Source organism: Sinocyclocheilus rhinocerous, unplaced genomic scaffold (genome assembly GCF_001515625.1).
Source record: "Sinocyclocheilus rhinocerous isolate Xijiao unplaced genomic scaffold, SAMN03320098_v1.1 scaffold1561, whole genome shotgun sequence".
Classification (NCBI taxonomy): domain Eukaryota; kingdom Metazoa; phylum Chordata; class Actinopteri; order Cypriniformes; family Cyprinidae; genus Sinocyclocheilus; species Sinocyclocheilus rhinocerous.
The window spans coordinates 66,056-86,562 of record NW_015652263.1 but is presented as its reverse complement, the minus strand read 5'-3'; positions in this window follow the sequence as shown (position 1 = coordinate 86,562).

The window sequence follows — 20,507 nt, the reverse complement described above, 5'->3', positions numbered from 1 at the left end:
GCCTGAGGGAAGAAACTGTTCCTGTGTCTGGCCGTTCTGGTGCTCAGAGCTCTGTAGCGTCGACCAGATGGCAACAGTTCAAAGAGGGAGTGTGCTGGATGTGAGGGGTCCAGAGTGATTTTGCCAGCCCTTTTGCTCACTCTGGATGAGTACAGATGAGTACAGATGAGTAAATTATTAAAAATGATGGGAAAAAAAAAAAATATATATATATATATACTGGTAATTTTCTGCCAGCATTATCCAGTAATTTTTTATAGACACACTGAAAAAAATTATTAATTGAATTTACTAAATCTTTTTAAGGTAAGTGGTTGCAATCAATTTATTTTAGCTACATTTAAATAAACAAATTTTGCTGAAAGTTAGTCAACTAAATTATTTGTTTAAAATAAATTGATTGCAACCACTTACCTTAAAGGGGTCATATGATGTTGCTAAAAAGAACATTATTTTGTGTATTTGGTGTAATGAAATGTGTTTATGCGGTTTAAGGTTCAACAAACACATTATTTTCTACATACTGTACATTATTGTTTCTCCTCTATGCCCCGCCTTTCTGAAACGCGTGGTCACCATACTTGGCCACATGTCACGTCACTTTTCACTTTTTCACTGCGGCGGCAACAATATTACAGCGAGAATAAAAGTTACTCCTTCTTTCTTTGCGTTAACATTTGGGCGGCGTTATGCAAATTTTCCCAGATCGTGACGTAGGTATGTGGGGGCGTGTTAGAACGAGCCATTTTAGGTAGGTGTGGTTGACTCTTAACTTTTGTAAAGAATATCTCTTTGGATTTGAGACTTTAGTCTTTGCAACTTTACAGATCTTCTTTATGCACCAAGAGCTTGTAACACTCCAAAGAGAAAGGAAAAATTGAAATCACATCATATGACCCCTTTAAAAAAATGTAGTATAATTTTTTTCAGTGCATTTCCTTTAACCCTAAAACACAACAATTCAATGTGTAATTCAAAATACAGGTAAAATGGCTGTGAAAAATTAATACAGAAAATTCCTTCATATTAACATAGTATATTGGGCCTTATTTTTACATACTTTTCTTAAAGTGTGTTAGTCCTTATTCCCAAATAAACATGTAGAACTTCAAGAAGTAAAAAAAAGTCTCAGTATTTTTTACTCCAAACCGTTGCTAGGATACAATCATTGGCTAAGATTTTTCTTTTTACTTTAGTGCATAAAACACAAAATGTGGTCTGTGTCAAAGTGACTCAAAATGATTGCTTCAGGTCATATTAGGTCTCACAACAACTTGTAATCACTTTCAAATCAGGGTTTTCTATTTTCAGTTGACTGTGGGAAGCATTTGCCTTGATTTGCCTCTGCAGTTTTAATCACATTGTAATGTCACACTTAATTCCAGCCAGTGTGAGGATAAAATTAATTCAGCCTTACCACTTTATAAACAAATCTGACAGAATGTCACGCTGTTCATAGAAATCCCAGTTCATTCTGAACATACTGTAAGGTTCGTCTAAGCAAGAGAAGGTAACTAAAGTGGGCAGAGCTTAGCAAATGGTTGAACATTGCAACTTGGCATTGTGCTCCATGCATGCGAGAACCTGTACATTGTGCCAATTTTTTGAACGTCAATAGAATATGTATTGAATTGCTCACTTTAGAGTCTGAATAAGTACCTTTGATGTTTGTGATAGAAAGCATAGACAAAAACTTGTTATTTCTCTGCCATTATTTGGAAAAATTGAGCTATTTCACCCAGAAAGGTTTGATTGAGTTTAATGGGACATCACTGAGATGCTTTTGGACAATTTTCTCTCTTGCTCACTCTAAATGGTGATGTGCTTTTTATTTTATCCCATGTCTGGCTGGTCGATGGAGAAAAGAAGTTGAATGTAAAGACTGTGCTGAAGAAAATGGCCAATAGCATCTGGTGTGTGTAGAGAAATTAATTGTGTTGCAGAGGCTATGTCTGTCACTAGGCCTATTGAGCTCTTAGTAGCTTGCCAATGATGTCATCCATTCATCGACAGGCGCTGTTAAAAGCCCTGGATTTGATGGAAATGCAGCCTCATTAATAACTAAATCCTTTGAAAAGATGAAATGCTGGCAAGACTGGCTTCTCAATCTTTTTATGAAACAACAATCGAAATGTGCTTTTTTGCTCTCTGACGCATTTAGTTCTTGTTATTGTTGCTTAGGAATTAAAAAATGAAAAAAGGTTGCAATCTGACATTTTAATTCACAATTAAGTATTAAAAGGTTAGTTCACCCAAAAATGAAAATTAGCCTGTGTTTTACTCACCCTCGAGGCACCCTAGGTGTATATGACTTTCTTCTTTCAAACGAATCATATCGGAGTTTATAAAAAATATTAATAATAATAATAATAATCAAAAAATATATAATATATATTAAAAATTGTCCTGGCTATTCCAAGCTCTATCATTGCAGTCAGCGGGTGTTTCTGTTGAACAGTCCACAAGACGTCAAATAAAGTGTGCGCATCCATAATAAAACATGCCTCACACAGCTCCGGGGGGTGAATAAAGTCCTCCTGTAGCAAATCTATGCGTTTTCATAAGAAAAATATCCATATTTCAAACGTAATAAACACTTTTCTCTCACTTCCGGTATCTGTCATACGCGGAAGCCGTTCCGGTGGATGACGCAGCACGTCGGCGTTGTGTGATAAGTGACGAAAGCGGAGAGAGAACAAAACAAAATGCCGGTCATGAATTAGAAGTACAAACCGAGGATTTGTAAAGAAAAATGTCGGAGGATTTCGATATAAACCAAGAGGAGACTGGTTTTCCTTTGCTAAAATAAGGAAACTTTGCTTCCTTTGCTCCTGTAAACAAACTCGCGAGACTAGCATATCTCAGAGGCACGTGCGCTGCGCATACGTCCTGCGTCATCCACCGGAACGCTTTCCGCGTATGACAGACAAAGGCATCGTAAGCCTAAGTTGATCGTAGCTCCATTGGTGGCAATGAGACTACGATGTTCTTAGGCTTGCGATACTTTTGGGAAACACAGCCCTAATCAACAATAAAGGTGTTCTCTACTCTTAGCCTCAGGACTGCCATTAACCAGAGGATGTATTCAGGTTAAATTGTGGCTGATGAGATCTTGATGACCTCTTGCACAATAGCTTCAGACTTCACACCATAAGAGTTCACAAATTACACACTCCCTCTGATTGGTGTAAATGTTCCTTCTTAAAAACGAGGCGTTGGCTTGCTGGAATGTAAATGGCTGTAATCAAGCCTCAGACAATCCATCTATGCTGCTTGATGTATTCGATGAACATTCACACCCACCTCTAAATATACCAATCACTCTAAATGAAAGCATTGGTCTCCCTCTAAGTCTCTTGATTTTGCAGATATTTCATCAGCAGCCATAGGCCTGCAGGTTTATTTGAAAGATTTCCTTATAACTGCAGCATGCAACATAGTTATAGATATGAAATTACACTTTTTTAGGTTATTCTCAGTATCCTGTGGATCATATATCCACATGTTGCTATAATTTGGGCCTGCAAGATCATTCATATTTAGCAGGTGAAATACAAAGGCAGTTTCAGACAATTCATCTGTCAACGGGGTGCGACGTCTTTTAAAATTTGTGTGAGATATGAAATATTCTCTTTTTTCTGACAGGGGCAATTTACATGACTGTTATTTGTTCATTTTTATATCCATAGTCATTTATCCATTAAACACAATACCAGTCAAAATTAAATGAAAATGCTTTGATACTCATTCTGTGGCCGACTGCGACAATCCACATTTGAAGCTCAATGCCATAAAAACAGTAATATAGTTAGTATTGTGTTTCGTAAAAAAAGAAAATGGCCATTACCGCAAATTAAAACCACTGAATAAATACACCAATTATTGATTTAATTACTGAAATAATTATAATTATGTATAAATAAACAATTATATAACGGTATATAAAATATAAAATAAATTTGCTAGCAATTTTTGAGTGAAAATTGTTTCTGCACTTTTTTTTTCTGCATGTATACCGAAAAATAACTGATTTCTGATTTGCTTTAAAACAATTTTCACTCAAAAAATGCTAGTAAATTTAACAAATAATAGTTGCATAGAAGCAGCAATAACAATAAATCTGAAATTTTGAAGTAGAAAATATGAAATCATATCTGAAATGACATGAAAACTGAAATAAAATCATTTTTTACAGTGTAATACCAAAGTTCTCTGAGGACTTTTTCACAATAATCAATAACTGATGCATTTGTAATCCATAAGGTGCGATATGAGAGACATAAAAGTACAGACTGTTTCATTGACCACGGAATATTAAATATTTGACCTCTGAATGCTGTGATTCACCAATCAGAATTCTGTATTCAAGCTGTGTAATCAAAATAAAGCAGATTGTGGTTTAAGCCACTTCCGTGCTCTGCATCACAATCGTCCGAACTGATTGTGGTGGGAATGTCAGGAGAATGACATTTCTAGATTTGGGATAAAACTGCTACACTGCTGTTTTCCTTATAATACAACCTTACCATATCTTTCTCCAGTTCCCAAGTGTATCCCTGATTCATGTTAGCTGCAATTTAGAATCAGTATTTCCTCTAGAGCCTGCAACCAAAATCTTGTACTGTTTTTTAGCTTATTCCAGAACTGATGTATTTCTGGGAGCATAAAAACATTTGACTTTGATAAGTATCTCTATTTTTTATCACTTGCCATAGAGGCACATCATAAACTCTGCAAAATTTAGCGAACTGCATCAATGAATAGCAGTTTGATACTTTAAAGGCCCTTGGGATAAATATAACACAAGAAAGGACCTTCTAAAACCAGTCTCCTACAAGAACCAGCTATTGAACATGAGATCTTACCGGCAGTGCTATATCAAAACCATCACATTTAACTGCTGTTTATTGCAGCAAATAGCCCAGAAGCACCTGCAACCACACAAGAGCTGCATACTCCCAAAATGAATGAGTCTGTTTACAGAATAATTAAAATTTAACTGCCTGATCGATGGCTCTGATTGTGTGTTTGATAGGGATGGTCCCGGGGGCTGGCTGGAGCCTGGAGCCGCATGCACAAACCTCTTTGCCTCAGATATTAATTAATGCATGGATTTTCTGTCAGCCACGGCAACAGTATTATAGGAGCCCAATAATGCTTTTAAATACAGTATTTTACATCTGCATTGATCTCTGCACCTCAGGGCTTGACTTGTTCAGCAGAACAACAAACTTAAGAGTTGGGAAAGTTTTCACATTCGATAAGACTATTTAATGGGGGGGGGGACCAGAGATTGTCCCTGCATTGCAGTATCTTCTGAAGAAGAGAGAAAGCATTGATTCTGCACCATTTCAACATCTGTGCCTATATCTAGAAAATGGAATATCAATGTACTATGGTATATATACAGGCCTATATATCTGTTTTTTTTCTTAGTGTCCATACATTGAAAATCAATGTTCTACAAAATATCTTCCTTTGTGTTCTACAGAAGAAAAAAAAAAGAAATTCATACAAATTCTACAAAATAATAATAGGGCCGGGGATAGGATAAGAATAAAATAAAATAAAATATTTAGAAACATTTGAAATATTGAACATTTAACTGCCTGATCGATGGCTCTGATTGTGTGTTTGATAGGGATGGTCCCAGGGGCCGGCTGGAGCCTGGAGCCGCATGCACAAACCTCTGTGCCTCAGATATTAATTAATGCATGGATTTTCTGTCAGCCATGGCAACAGCATTATAGAAGCACAATAATGCTTTTAAATACAGTATTTTACATCTGCATTGATCTGTGCACCTCAGGGCTTGACTTGTTCAGCAGAACAACAAACTTAAGAGTTGGGAAAGTTTTCACATTCGATAAGACTATTTAATGGGGGGGGGGACCAGAGATTGTCCCTGCATTGCAGTATCTTCTGAAGAAGAGAGAAAGCATTGATTCTGCACCATTTCAACATCTGTGCCTATATCTAGAAAATGGAATATCAATGTACTATGGTATATATACAGGCCTATATATCTGTTTTTTTTCTTAGTGTCCATACATTGAAAATCAATGTTCTACAAAATATCTTCCTTTGTGTTCTACAGAAGAAAAAAAAAAGAAATTCATACAAATTCTACAAAATAATAATAGGGCCGGGGATAGGATAAGAATAAAATAAAATAAAATATTTAGAAACATTTGAAATATTGAACATTCTAGACAACAACAACAACAATACTACTACTACTACTAATAATAATAATAACAATAAGACTAGGGATAGGCCAAAAATTAATTCATGATAAAATTTATTAAATTAAATTTAATATTTTAAATATTAAATTTAGACACATTCGAAATATTGAGCATTCTAGACAACAATAATGATAATATCAACAATAATAATAATAATAATAAGACTAGGGATAGGCAAAAATTCATCCATAATAAAATAAAAAAATAAAATCTTTATAAACATTCAAAATATTGAACATCTAGACAACAACAACAATAAGAAGAAGAAGAAGAAGACGACGACGACTAGGGATAGGCCAAAAATGTATATAAAATATTAATAAAATAAAATAAAAATACTTTGAATCATTAGAAATATTGAACATTCCACACTATAATAGTCAGTTTGTTATGAATAATAATGTGTATTATTATTATTATTATTATTATTAATCGTCATCATCATCATCCTGAAACATTCTACACTATTTCTAGGTCCCTAATCAAATATTATTGTGATAAGTAAAGGACTGTGTTTTAGATCACATGCGAAGTTAGTTGGTAGAGTTCATGAAAGAAATTCACTTTTAACTTCAGAATTCAGGTTGAGTCCAAAAACTGGAGTCCAAAAATAATTAAAAATTCACTTTTTACATCCCCTATCTCATAACGCAAGGGGTCTAGGTAGAAGCAAGGTCCCATATCAGCGGAGAAGGCCAGCAGGGAAATAACACTGGCCCAGCCAATGTGGGCAATAGCTGCTCACTGCCATCCAAAGAGCAGTCACATTTCCCAATCCCCATCTGTTACACTGAAAGAGCCATTGGATGCAGGATACTGGCTGCAGTGGCTGACAGTGCGGTCCCATTTCTTTCGATCAGCACATTACTCAGATAGCTCATCAGGGTGACAACTAACCTGCTCGCAGCCGCCAGGCACAACAAGCTGAGACAGTGATAAAGATGCACTTTCAAATTCCTCCAATGGTGGTCTGCGAGTAGAGGTCTACGTTGTCATTTCACTGATGTTGATATACGGACTGCTTGTGTGTCATATCTATTTTTAGCACTAGGGAAAATTTTGAAAGTCACGGATGCAGAAGGAAGGGTTGATGAATATGTTCTGCAGTTTATCTTCTCTGTGTCCCACTGTGTTTTATCACAAGCAATGCATCTGGACGGGAAAGCCTGAAAAGTCAATGAGCTTTTGGGTCATTCTGTAAAACGGTGCCTTTCCTGTTTGATAAGGTGATTTTAAAAGTAAACATTCTATAAGATAACAAAATGTGTTACAGTATTATTAAATTGGTTGGTGCCAAATCTAACTAAGTGTATAAATTATAAATAATATCTATATATAATATCTATTGGGACATAATTATGTCTTCAGAAAGCTGACAATCTTACAAATAATACATTTAATAAATAACAATAAATTGCAAGCCTTGCTGATGGTTATGAATGTAAATATTCACTTTATTATTAAATTGTTTACTATACAAATGCATGGATAATTTAAGATTGTCCCCTTCTAACAAAGATAATGCTACTTAGAAAGAAAGAAAGAAAGAAAGAAAGAAAGGGTAATTAAGACTTCAACTCATCCTTCAAGAGTTTAATAGGATAATAATGTAATTATGTGGTAATAATAGTTATAATAATAATAATATAAAATAATAATAATAGTTTTTTGTTTGATTTATGTTGATAAAACAAAATAAAACAAAATATATGTTGCTGTATTTATAACAAAATCTGTATTAACACATAAATAAAATAAAATATAATAATTTAATTTGATTAAATTAAATAACTCTGTTGCTGTATTTAGAAAAAAAAATTATTTAACACATAAAATAAAATAAAATATCATAAAAATTAAATTTAATTAAGTAAAATAATTCTGTTGCTGTATTCAGAAGATAAAAATCTGTATTTAGCACATATAAAATAATATTGTATTTCAGTTGCTGTATTAATTAAAATAAAATAAAATAAAATAAAATAATTCTGTTGATTTATGGATCTAGAAGATAAAATAAAATAAAATATATGTTGCTGTATTTAGAAAAAATCTGTATTTAACATATAAAATAAAATAAAATAAAATATCATAAAAATAAAATTTAATTAAGTAAAATAATTCTGTTGCTGTATTCAGAAGATAAAAATCTGTATTTAGCACATATAAAATAATATTGTATTTCAGTTGCTGTATTAATTAAAATAAAATAAAATAAAATAAAATAATTCTGTTGATTTATGGATCTAGAAGATAAAATAAAATAAAATATATGTTGCTGTATTTAGAAAAAATCTGTATTTAACATATAAAATAAAATAAAATAAAATATCATAAAAATAAAATTTAATTAAGTAAAATAATTCTGTTGCTGTATTCAGAAGATAAAAATCTGTATTTAGCACATATAAAATAATATTGTATTTCAGTTGCTGTATTTAGAAATAATCTGAATTTACAACTAAAAATTAAATAGAATAATTATATTTATGTTGCTGTATTTTTATACATGCATTTAAGGAAAAGAAGTGGCACCTGTTTTATAGAATAACCTTTATAATGCAGAAAGCATATAGTAGCTTACTAGATTGTTTTGCATGGAAGAGCTACATGGCCTCTGCACCACATCTAGATCTACATGAAGGACGGCCACCCAGTTACCTCCATCTGATTACATCCATCCAGGCATTTCTTAATCTGCCTCTGCTATTTGGGCTGAAATTTCACGACTGTCACTTTAAAAGGACATACTTTTTACAGCGTAAGAGGTCATCAACCTTTATAAGCTTCACTATTTTTCCAACGCCAGTTCGCAGAGCCTGCATCAACGAGCAGCTGCCTACACGGCATTTCATTACAGCTGTTTGCGAAAAATATGTCAGGCAGGACATACGATGGCGGCGGGTGCTATCTGAGAGCAGAAATAACCTCTATCTCGGCCCTGATGGATAAGTAGATAGGAAGCAAGGTAGTGGCGGTGCACGTCGCAAAAGACATTAATGTAATGGAATAAGTTGAGGGCCCTCTGTCAAACTCAGTGCTCTTCCCCGCTTCCTTTCCTGCTGCTTGTCTGTTGATTCATGCCAGATGAATTACCTCTCTGCCAGCCTGCCCTCTCTAACTCGATGTAAAAGCCTTGAGCTCAGTGCATAATTCATTAGCAATGTGATTAGCTTCAAGTGCTACACTGATCAGTTGAACTGAGCTGGAGCTAGAAAAGAGCAAGGCAAGGAGACTTTCAAATAGCTCCAAGCTTACACATTAAACATGTGCTTCTAAATCCTAACCACATAATTAACTACCGAAATATTTCAATATTTTGTTTCATGTCGCACGTGACGCTAACATTATGGGATGGGTGTTATTATACTAGCGCTGCTCTGTTTTGATAGAGGCCATAAACTATAATCGCTCTTGAGTACCAGCCTTATTAACCTCTTCTCAGATGGATTGGTACACAAGTCATCAATTTGCTCCTAGAAAACTTGCTTTAAGTTCGCCATTTGTCTTTGTCAGGAACAATTGCCAGCTTCATCACTCAAGCCAGGGAGGCAAGCGAGCGGGATTGGCATGGCGGTTCTTGTGACTTTCTTACTCCCTGCTGCCAGATTCGGCCTTCTTCCCATGCTCTGTCAGAGGGGTTCTTCCGGAAGGTTGTCAAGGGCAAGGACAGAAGTGATGCCCCAGTGGTAACATTTCCAGTGGGCTTTGCCAACCCGATTATACACGCTATCTGCAAGCGGTCAGGCCTCAGCGGGGTGTCATGAGTGGACTATCCAGGACCTCCCTAATCCATTAGAAGCAGCTGAATATGTGTGGTCAGAGAGAGGTCAGGCTTCAGCGCATAGCAAAAATCTGCTGAAAAGAGGGTACTTTGTAAGAGACGAGCATGCTCGTGAATTTGAAGTGAGGTAGCAAACAGGATGCAGTATTAGACAAAGGAAGGAAAGACAAACTTTAAATGTAGAAAGTTGTAAAAAGGATTAGATTGCTGAAGTTTTATCAGCCTAACAGATAGATAGATACTTAACAGATATTATGGATAGATAAATAGAAAGATAGAATGACGGAACAATAGAACGATAAGTATAACGAAAGAACAATAGATAGCTAGAAGGGGAAGTCGTGGCCTAATGGTTAGAGAGTCGGATTCGTAACCCAAAGGTTGCGGGTTCGAGTCTCGTACCGGCAGGGATTGTAGGTGGGGGGAGTGAATGTACAGCGCTCTCTCCCACCTTCAATACCACGACTGAGGTGCCCTTGAGTCTCTTCTCAGGTGTTCTGGATCCAGACTGAAGCTTGTGTAAATCCTAGTTTACCACGGTTTACCAAGTGTGCACTTATCCCATCCAAAATGCAGAGCACTAATTCCGAGTATGGGTAACCTTGGGGGTATGGGTATGGCTATGGGTAAACTTGGCCACATGTCACTTCACTTTCACTTTCACTAGATAGAACTATAAACTGATAGATAGAATGACAGATAGAACAATGGAGAGAATGATAAAACGATGGACAGATAGATAGATAGATAGATAGATAGATAGATAATAAACAATAGATAGATAGATAATAAACAATAGATAGACAGACAGAGACAGATAGATAGATAGATAGATAGATAGATTGATTGATTGATTTCAAATTCAAACTCATGAATTGAAAGGGTGCCAATTCTTCAAATTCTCCCTGGAAGAAGGAAGACACACAAGAAGGAAGATAAATGCCTCGTTCATCTTATTTATTTATTTTGTGCTCACAGCCTATTGTTATTACAATCTCTGATCGAAAGTTTCAGTTCACACCTTATTGAGTTTTGTGCAGTCTTTGCAATTTCCTGCAAAGTTGCCCGTTCTTTCCATTTCACCCTCTACGAGCACGAGCCGGAGTCTGTCGGGAGCTGTCCACGGTGCTGAAACCTGAGCTTTGCCAAACTAAACTGAACACTTTCCACTCTGTTCAACTGCTTTTGTTTCCCCTGCTAAACTCCGGGAGTGACTGCTTCTATTTTGTCACCAAGTCTTCAGGGATGACATGCAATACTCCTAACCTCGCCTTTAATCCACAGTGCAACAGTAAAGAAATAAAACTCAAAGCTGCACTAAGGGCCAATTTACACTCAGGCTGACTCTTGAGGTTTTTAAGCTCGGGGAGCAAATGAGCCAAATCGATCAGGAATGCCGTCTCCTTTGGTAATGAGCAGACACAGGCCTCCCTGTGGAGAGAAGAACCTGGACTGCACGCAGGCTGAAAGGCAGCCTATTCACAATGAGATCCCTAGAGAAAAGACGGTGGCCCAAACAGCCACAAAGGGCTCTACTAGAGACCAATTAGGGACATTGCAATGTCAGGTAGAAAGTGGGTGAGCTGAAAAGGTTGCATCTTTAAACCTACAGTAACAAGTCATATGTTTTAATAACAAATCAATAGCTGGGAGAAACTCCATCCTAACAGCAGCCAGAGCTGACAAACTACCAACAAAACCAAGTTTTCCTTTCAAAAGTTAATCTAGCCTAACATGTAGCACAGGAGAAGGCAGCTGAGAATACAATCTGAAAGAATGGGTGCAGCTAAACAAGGTTATTCCATGAAATGTGAATGGGAGATGTAATGATGACGATAGCAGGAAATTATTTATATGCATGGGAAGCTTTCCACTTGCAGATATAATATGAGTGTTTAATTGAAAAATTCAGCTCTTCCTACGAGTTCTGCTTTCTAATCGATAGTTTTGCCTCAGGCTGGCTTCACAGTTGCTGGAGAATGGGGAGGTGGGGTGGGGGCAAAAGGGGAAGGAAATGTGCACGCAATTAATTATAAATGGAGCTCTGCAGATTGAGCAAACTGCACGGGTCATAGAATTCGCAAGAACGCAGTTCGGCTGCCGTTTCCCTCATAGATTGAAGCCCTCCATCTTGCGCCATGGGCTAATGAACGACCTGATTGCTTTCCCCAATGAGAACCACACTCTGGGAAATAGGTTCCTGCATCAGAATGGAACAGTGGGTCAAGAATTAAGAAAAAAAAAATCTAATTTGTCACTTATACAAACAGCATCACTTTCTCTGTCCTATTTTTTTTCTCAGTGTTTTCCTACAGCCATACTGCTTTGGATTTTAAAGGCCAATCTGCCAAGCCAAGTCACTTGCACAAATGTAAAATGCTCATAGGTATGCACAATATATCTGTTCCATATCAGTTACTGGCCGATGTTAGAGATTTTGTAATTTAATGTATCAGCTGATATTGGATATTCTTCTGTGCATAAGCAACAAATCAGCAACAAATATTAGAATGATTTTTGTAGGATCATGTGACACTGAAGACTGTAGTAACGGCTTTTTATTAAAATAGAACAGTTGTAATATTTAACAATTTTACTGTTATTGTCAATACAGCCTTGGTGAACATAAGATATGTCTTTCAAAAACATAAAAATCTTAAACACCATTTATTTTGCAGTGTATAATTTCGATATCATATAATAACATGAAAGTATCAATGCTCATTTGTATCGGCCAGAATTGTGATATCAGTACATGCCTACCCTCTCTCAATATTGTTAACAGTTCATGAATTGGGACTCTACATTGGGAGGAGTGGATGGATTATAGTGCCTAAGACCCAAATAATAAGACATAGACCTCATTTTCTTGGAAGTGATGGCAATATCAGGGCTTTTTCTCTGGAGAGTCACTTGCATCTTTGTTTGTTCTAGCAGAACAATTTACCAGGCTGGAGTCTCATGATTCCTGTTGTGTATTAATTGACCTGAGAACACAAAAATAACCACACTGTGTCTGCACTGGTTATTGTCAATTAGACGATTCTACATGACTGCATCTCATGGTTCAACCTTGCTTACAATTACAGATTATGTCAAGCAGATGACCACAACCCCTCCACTTGCCCGGTGGGTGCTAACAAGCTGTTTTTACTCTCTGGTTTTAATTAACATAGACATAGCATGCTGTAGACATAACTCTGGGGAACAGCGGCATTTCATAGACAGATGAAGCATGAGCTGCTTTTCCCTGAGCGCTGTGCTTTACTCTATAAGGATGCCGTAAAAGTCAAGTGGATATATGTAGCAAATGCTCTAACATATCAGGCCAGGCGCACCACATGCAAATGAGAGAGTGCAGGAAAATTGGATCGCAGAGCTTTGAAGGTTATCACCGAGCGTCTGGCCACTGGCAGCTCTGTGGTAAATAAGCGTTGAGAAAAGACTGAGGGTCTAGTCTTAGCAAGTAGAAAGGTGAGTCACTTGAATCTAATAAAGAGACACTGTCAAAAACTCTATTTGCTTCAAATTCATTGCATCATCTGCAGTAGCTGGACATGTTCAAGGATTTATTCCTTAGAAAAAAATCTATGAACAATCCTTTTGGCATTTTTATCAGTTGTATTCATTACATAGAGTATGGGGCCCAAATGTGACACTTAATAATCATTTGAGAACATGATGAATCAAATAAGAAACAGTCCAAAGGTGCACAACACAACTGTAAAAAACTGTTTACAAAGTAAAAAACATGCTCACTTTATAGTTTGGGGACCAATTCTCACTTTTAACTAATCTAAACTTTTCTTTAAATACTAATAAACAGCCAATATGCTAGTAATAAATATACATGCTAATAAGCAACACAAAGGAAATGAGCCACAAAAAATACACTGTAGATTATTGAAGTATGTTTTACAAGAAAACTGTATTTTAGTTGTTCTACCTCAAAATGTCATACTTAATTCAGTTTTAAAAAAATAATCCTAACAATTTCTGAAGGAAAATGGTTTCTACACTTTTTTTTTTCAGTGTAGATAAATTGATAAATCAATCAAGCAATCAATTACCAATATGAATAAATGGACACAGAGCTGTCCGTTTCCCTGTACAGAGCATGACTAATTCATACTGTCTGTCAGCCCAGATCTGACACGTCTCTGTGGATTGGCCATGTGTTTATGCCACTGTTATTTAATGATTAACAGACCTTGTCTTTATTGTGATGGGGCACAAACTGGGCTTTGTTGTGCTGACAGGCTCACTTAACTCTCAGTGAGCGATCACAGGCAAGTGTAACCGATGGTGAGTTTCACTATGGGATGTGTGACTATCAATAGCCTACTATTTGCTCTTTATGTTGGGCTAAAGCTTGCTGCAGAACGTATGTGAAAGCAATGGCTTTTACGTCTGCTAAACCTCGTTCACAGTGAGAACCATAACTATACAGATAACTATATTAGCGTTTTCACTACATGATTATTGTGGCCTCAAAAATTTATGATAACGATATATTGTGATATCTACAGAAATCTTGAAAAATAAATAAATAAATCATGCTATCAGTTAAATTAATATTTTTTGACCACTTTCTTTTTTTAATCACAGAAGAGATTAAAATGTCTATTAAAATGACCATATAAGGGAGTTCCTGGAAAGACATTTGTTTCATTACTCCTGTGAGTCACGCTTGTGGACTTTCTGCAAGGGTGCCCTCCGGTGTCGAGTATGAATGAAACAAATCACATGTGAGAGTTTTAACGCTCCATAATGGCGCTGGCGCTAGATTATTGCATGTCATATTATCGTGTAGGTCTACTATTCATTTTTAAATACTGCCAGTATCTTGCTACACCCCTAAAACACGATAAGGATATTTCATTATTTGAATATCATGATTATCATCAATAGCGGTATATCGCGACACCTCTAAGACGATAATGTTCTGTTTATTATACTGTAAGCGCATGCTGGAGTTTCACCGTCTGCAGCTTCAAATTTTCAAGTTCTTTAAAGCCAGGTGGATTGTGATTGGCTGCAATCTGTTCCAATAAAGAAACTGGGCTTGCATAACTCTGCATAACTGGGTTGCGTTTCCCAAAAGCATCGTAAGCCTTAGCTGATCGTAGCTCCATTGAGACTTTCTGCAAGGGTGCCCTCCGGTGTCGAGTATGAATGAAACAAATCACATGTGAGAGTGTAACGCTCCAAAATGGCGCTGGCGCTAGATTATTGAATGTCATATTATCATGTAGGCCTACTATTCATTTTTAATATTGCCATTGCCAGTATATTGCTACACCCCTAAAACATGATAAGGATATTTCATTATTTGAATATCATGATTATCATCAATAGCATTATATCGCGACACCTCTAAGACGATAATGTTCTGTTTATTATACTGTAAGCGCATGCTGGAGTTTCACCGTCTGCAGCTTCAAATTTTCAAGTTCTTTAAAGCCAGGTGGATTCTGATTGGCTGCAATCTGTTCCAATACAGAAACAAACTTAACTACAACAGTTTTGGTGACCTTTGACTTCCATTGTATGGAAAAAGAGACATTTCTCCAAATCTCCAAATCAAGAATTTTCATTTTGGGGTAAACTATCACTTTAATGTAATGTATAATGATTTAACATATATTATATAATCTAATCTAATATAATACTTTAGATGTTACCAAACAATCACATTTTTAGGCTACCTGACAAAACATTTTACAGTGTGTAGCCTATCTGTCATTATGGAAACAGCAAGCATTTCAAATCAGTCTCAAAGCAATCACCTGGAACTGATAAAGGTTAGTGGTCAGTAAAGGGTAAGGTTTGTGCAGACAGAACAGGCTGATGTGCACGTCACTTCTGTCTTCTGCCGTCATCCATTCAGCACTGTGGAGAAAAGTTCTCTCTGCATATTTTTTGTGTCTTACCCTCAAGGCAATAAATCAAAGAATCGACTTTGTGCATGTATAACGGTGTAGCGGCCTGTGTGTGTTGAGGTGTGGGAATAAGTGCTGATCTGTCACAGGAGCTCAATGACAAGAATGACTTTGTAGGAGGTAAAGGAAGGACACACTCAAAAAAAACTTGCAGCAGAACAGTCGGGGGTTCTCTATCAGGCTCTCACACAAATCTCCTGACTGGCCTCCACAAATTCATGGAAGGGGAGCTGGAGGGGAGGGGGTGTGAAAAAAGAGATGGAAATACCACAGAGTAGCATTATAACAGAACGTTCAAATGTATCTAGTATGATAAAACAGCGCTGCTTACTTCCGCTGCTTTCTGGAAGGAGCGGAAGCGGTCGACTGTGGCATAATAAAAGCTCCGCTTCTTTCGAGCCGTGCGTCGCGCTCGTTCAGCGGCCTCGTTTCGCTTCGACAGCTTTCAGCCTTACCCTGCTTCATACTACAATGTTAATAAATCTTTAATACATTAGCTCATCCATGAACATGATTTATGCCTGAGTCCCATCAGATTGCTTCGGCTGTGGGGATGAAGACGACAACTCCCATGATTCCACACCCAGTCACAGCGTCATCTAACTACGACTTTGTTTCTTTGTTTGTTTTGAATACGCGCCCTCTAGTGGCAAAAAATTACATATTGTGCCTTTACTATCTCTCAGTGGACACGCCATAGCCTTGTTCTGTTATCTCTCTCTATTCATCCATGGATTATTTTTGGAGCAAATTGCAAAAATAAGTTAGACCTTGTGACAGAACTGCTGTCAACAACATTGAAAATACCTTTTGATTTTTAGGTGACCTCATCTCCCAATTGATTTACCTTGATGGTTGTAATTTATTGTTCGCTTTCATCTTCCAGTGAAATTTCAAGTAGAAAAAGAGAAAAGATATAAAGAATATTTGAAATGAGATAAATGCTGAGCCATAGCACAGCAGTTAGTGCATATGTTCTTGTGGCCATTGCAAGTTTAACTCCCATTATCCCACTTTCTACACCAGGGGTGCCCAAACGAGAGTAGGACAGCAATATAATGTATTACTAGACGTTCCTACTGTTAGATTCTCTAAAATTATTGTATAGATAACTGGCAATAGCTTTTGAAAGTCTAGATTCACAAATGAGATGCATTGGCAGAATTGACAAGGAATCAATTTTCTAGCTGCTAAAAGTTAACATTACGCAGAGGAAGTGTCTGTACATAAATTGCAGCAGCGCAAAATACGTCATATCATGAACACGATGAACGAATGCCGTCAATGTCTGACACAGGTTTCCATGCATAATTTTTTTATATTAATTATATATTAAATTAAAATGGCTCTACATTAAAGTATTTTATGCTCACCAAGGCTGCATTTATTTAATCAAAAATACAGTAAAAAACAGTAATATTGTGAAATATTACAATTTAAAAGAATTGCATTGTATTAATATGTTAATATGCACGTAAATTTAAAATGTAATATGTTTCTATGAGAAACTAAGCAAAGCTGAATTTTTAGCAGCCATTACGCCAGTCGTCAGTGTCACATGATCCTTCAGAAATCATTTAATATGCTGATTTGAATATATATATATATATATATATATATATATATATACACACACACACACACACACACACACATATCATATGTTGAAAACAGTTAGGCTGCTTAACATTTTTTGTGGAATTATGTTTTTTTAAGTGAATAGAAAGTTCAAAAGAGCATAATTTACCTAAAATAATTTTTTTATAACATAATAAACTTGTCACTTTTATTTAAATGCATCATTGCTTAATAAAAGTATTAATTTTTTTTCAAACAATCTTACTGACCCCAAACTTTTGAAAGATTTGTGTGTGGGCAGAGGCAAAACATACAGAACAGTGAAACTGCTCACAGTAATTGTCTTGCTTAAACATGCTTCTCACATAAATTAGATTATGGAACTTCGCTGACTTTGCCACATCAAATTTGTACTAATTTGCATAAAGTTAAATTCTTCTAAACTTTATTGTGTCCCTGAACATGCCCACAGGTTGCTGTCACTCACATGGTTATAAATACACTCTTGTTACAAAATAAGCAGCAAAAAACCTTGCTGCAAATCGCTCAGTATAAACACCCTTTTAGAGTTACTGCAGGTCACTGATCAATATCCTTATTTCCAATCAAAGTGTCACATAGGTCATTTTCTTAGTCTCTATAATGGGCTCATTAGACGAGACTAGCTCAAACAACCTCCTCTGTACAAGACAGTGAACCCAACAGTGATCATCTCCACTGTCACAGTGCAATCTGTCATTTAGCTGGCTAGCGGTTAGTTTTTGCCCAATCCATCAGAGAGTGTGTGCACTCCAGTGTCTGCTGGACTCTGAAAAACATGGGACTTGCTGCTCACAGGGTTGTTTATGTGGCGATTGATTCATCTGTCTTCTATGCCAAAGCTGGCTTTTGTTAGTCTTAAACTGTTTATGCACTCATTGACATGCTGTATTAGTCATAGAAAATGTCTGAAAGAAGGTTCTCAGAGAACCGAGGCCTTAAAAGGATTCGTGGCAAAGACATGAACTTATTCCACCCTGCCATTTGATGAAATGATAATAAGCCCTAGATGTGTGGGCAGTCTGACTTTTAAGTAAAAATAAATGTGAACTTTGTGCTAATGGTATCATGGGATTCAAGTGTGGGGGTTTAATACAAATCAGTGGTATATCCGAAGCAATGGCACAGGATTTGGGGAAGGCGAAAGCTAAAGGTCAGAGGAATATTTCACCCAAAAATGAAAACTCTGATCATTTACTCACTCATTGTCATGTTATTTCAGACTTGTAGCGCTCAAATATTATAAAACGGATAGTTCCTGTCCTTGATTCTGATTGGTTGAGGCGCGTTCGAAGCTGTTAAATTACACTACAAACATACAACTTTGTTTACTTCTGTGTGTTGCTCGGCAACCACTTTGTGGGAACCACAACTGTTTCTGAGGAACTACATTGTTTGGTGGAAGAATACTGTTTTTATTTATATCATTACACTTTATTTGCTCTGTTTTATTTTGTGAAACCTTATTACGTATATGGAACAACCGTTTTATAAAAGCAATAAGCCCCGTGAAGCCGTGGTTTACAGTGAATTTATAACAGCTAAGGGGGTTTTAGCCCCACTCCGCTTCACGTCGTGCCTAACAACAACGCCCCTTAGCTGTTATAAATTCACTGTAAACCACGGCTTCTTGGGGCTTATTGCTTTATTAATGACATCAAAATATACGGAAGTTAGGAAATAACTCCTTTTGTGTTACAGATCAAAACAAATTGAGGAGATTATCATTTGATCATCTTCGCTTTTAATCTAATAACAGCTTGCAATTTCAGCAAGATTAACCCAAAATATACAGGTTAACGGAGTTCAGAAAAAAAGAAAAACTCTATGCCTTTTTGAATAAAAACAGATCTGATGAATTAGTTTTGATGCGATGTAGACTGGTCTTGTATGTATTTGCTGCCCTCAAGTGGCCCACTTGTGTAACGACCTAAAAACATAGTAATCTGCAAGTCAAAAAAACATAGATTTCATAGGGTGTTTGGCATGACTTAATTTACAAATACTTTCCCACAATACTTCCTTGCAATCTGAACCCGTTATTTAGTTCAGCCATACTGACTCAAATGGCAATGCTTTTGAAATTACTGTACAAATTGGCAGTTGTTACTAGTTACTACGTGGCTGCTAGTTCTGTCAAGAGCGAGAGACATGTCATCACACCATGTGAAGGAGGTGGAGAGGAACAGAATCGGAATTTCCCCTGACTGGACGTGATCAAGAGACAAAGCTGAGTCATATCTGCCTTGAGGGAGCGCTGAGCTCTTTCCTGTTCCTCGTTCCCCCATCTTACTGGAATCACCTCCCTCTATCAGTCCTGAGGGGGAGACCATCACTGCCCCCTTCTGCAGGAATAATTTCCCTATTATATTATTTTTTAAGACACTTGCTAATTTGCAAATCTCAAAAAGCCTGAACACCATCTTAAGAAGGACTGTCTCTTAATGAGGAAATGCATTTTGGTGTTGAATTCTTCAACTGCATGAATTATGTTTAAAGTCAAATTTCCGAAGATGCACAACAAATCCTGTTAGAATGATTACAGAACAAGTACGTTTGACAATAGAAACCTGATTGTGACTTCATGTATCAGTAATCATGCTTTGTACTCAATTATATTAGGCTACAAATTTATTTGCATCTGTATTGTTTGTTACATAGATACAAGACTTGCTGTCATTTTCTATTTTTCCCTGTCAGTAACCATTTATTGACTGTGGCCACTTTGTTTAACAGCAAAGTGTGAAAATTATGACATCCATACTGACATGCAGGTAAAGATTTGCAAGAATTATAATTCATAAGCAATAACTGCTACTCAAAGTAAAAATAAATCAGGTTATAAAAACAATAAATAGTCAAATAACACTGTGAAATATAAAAGCCAAAATTATTGGAAATAAAGAAGGAAGATAC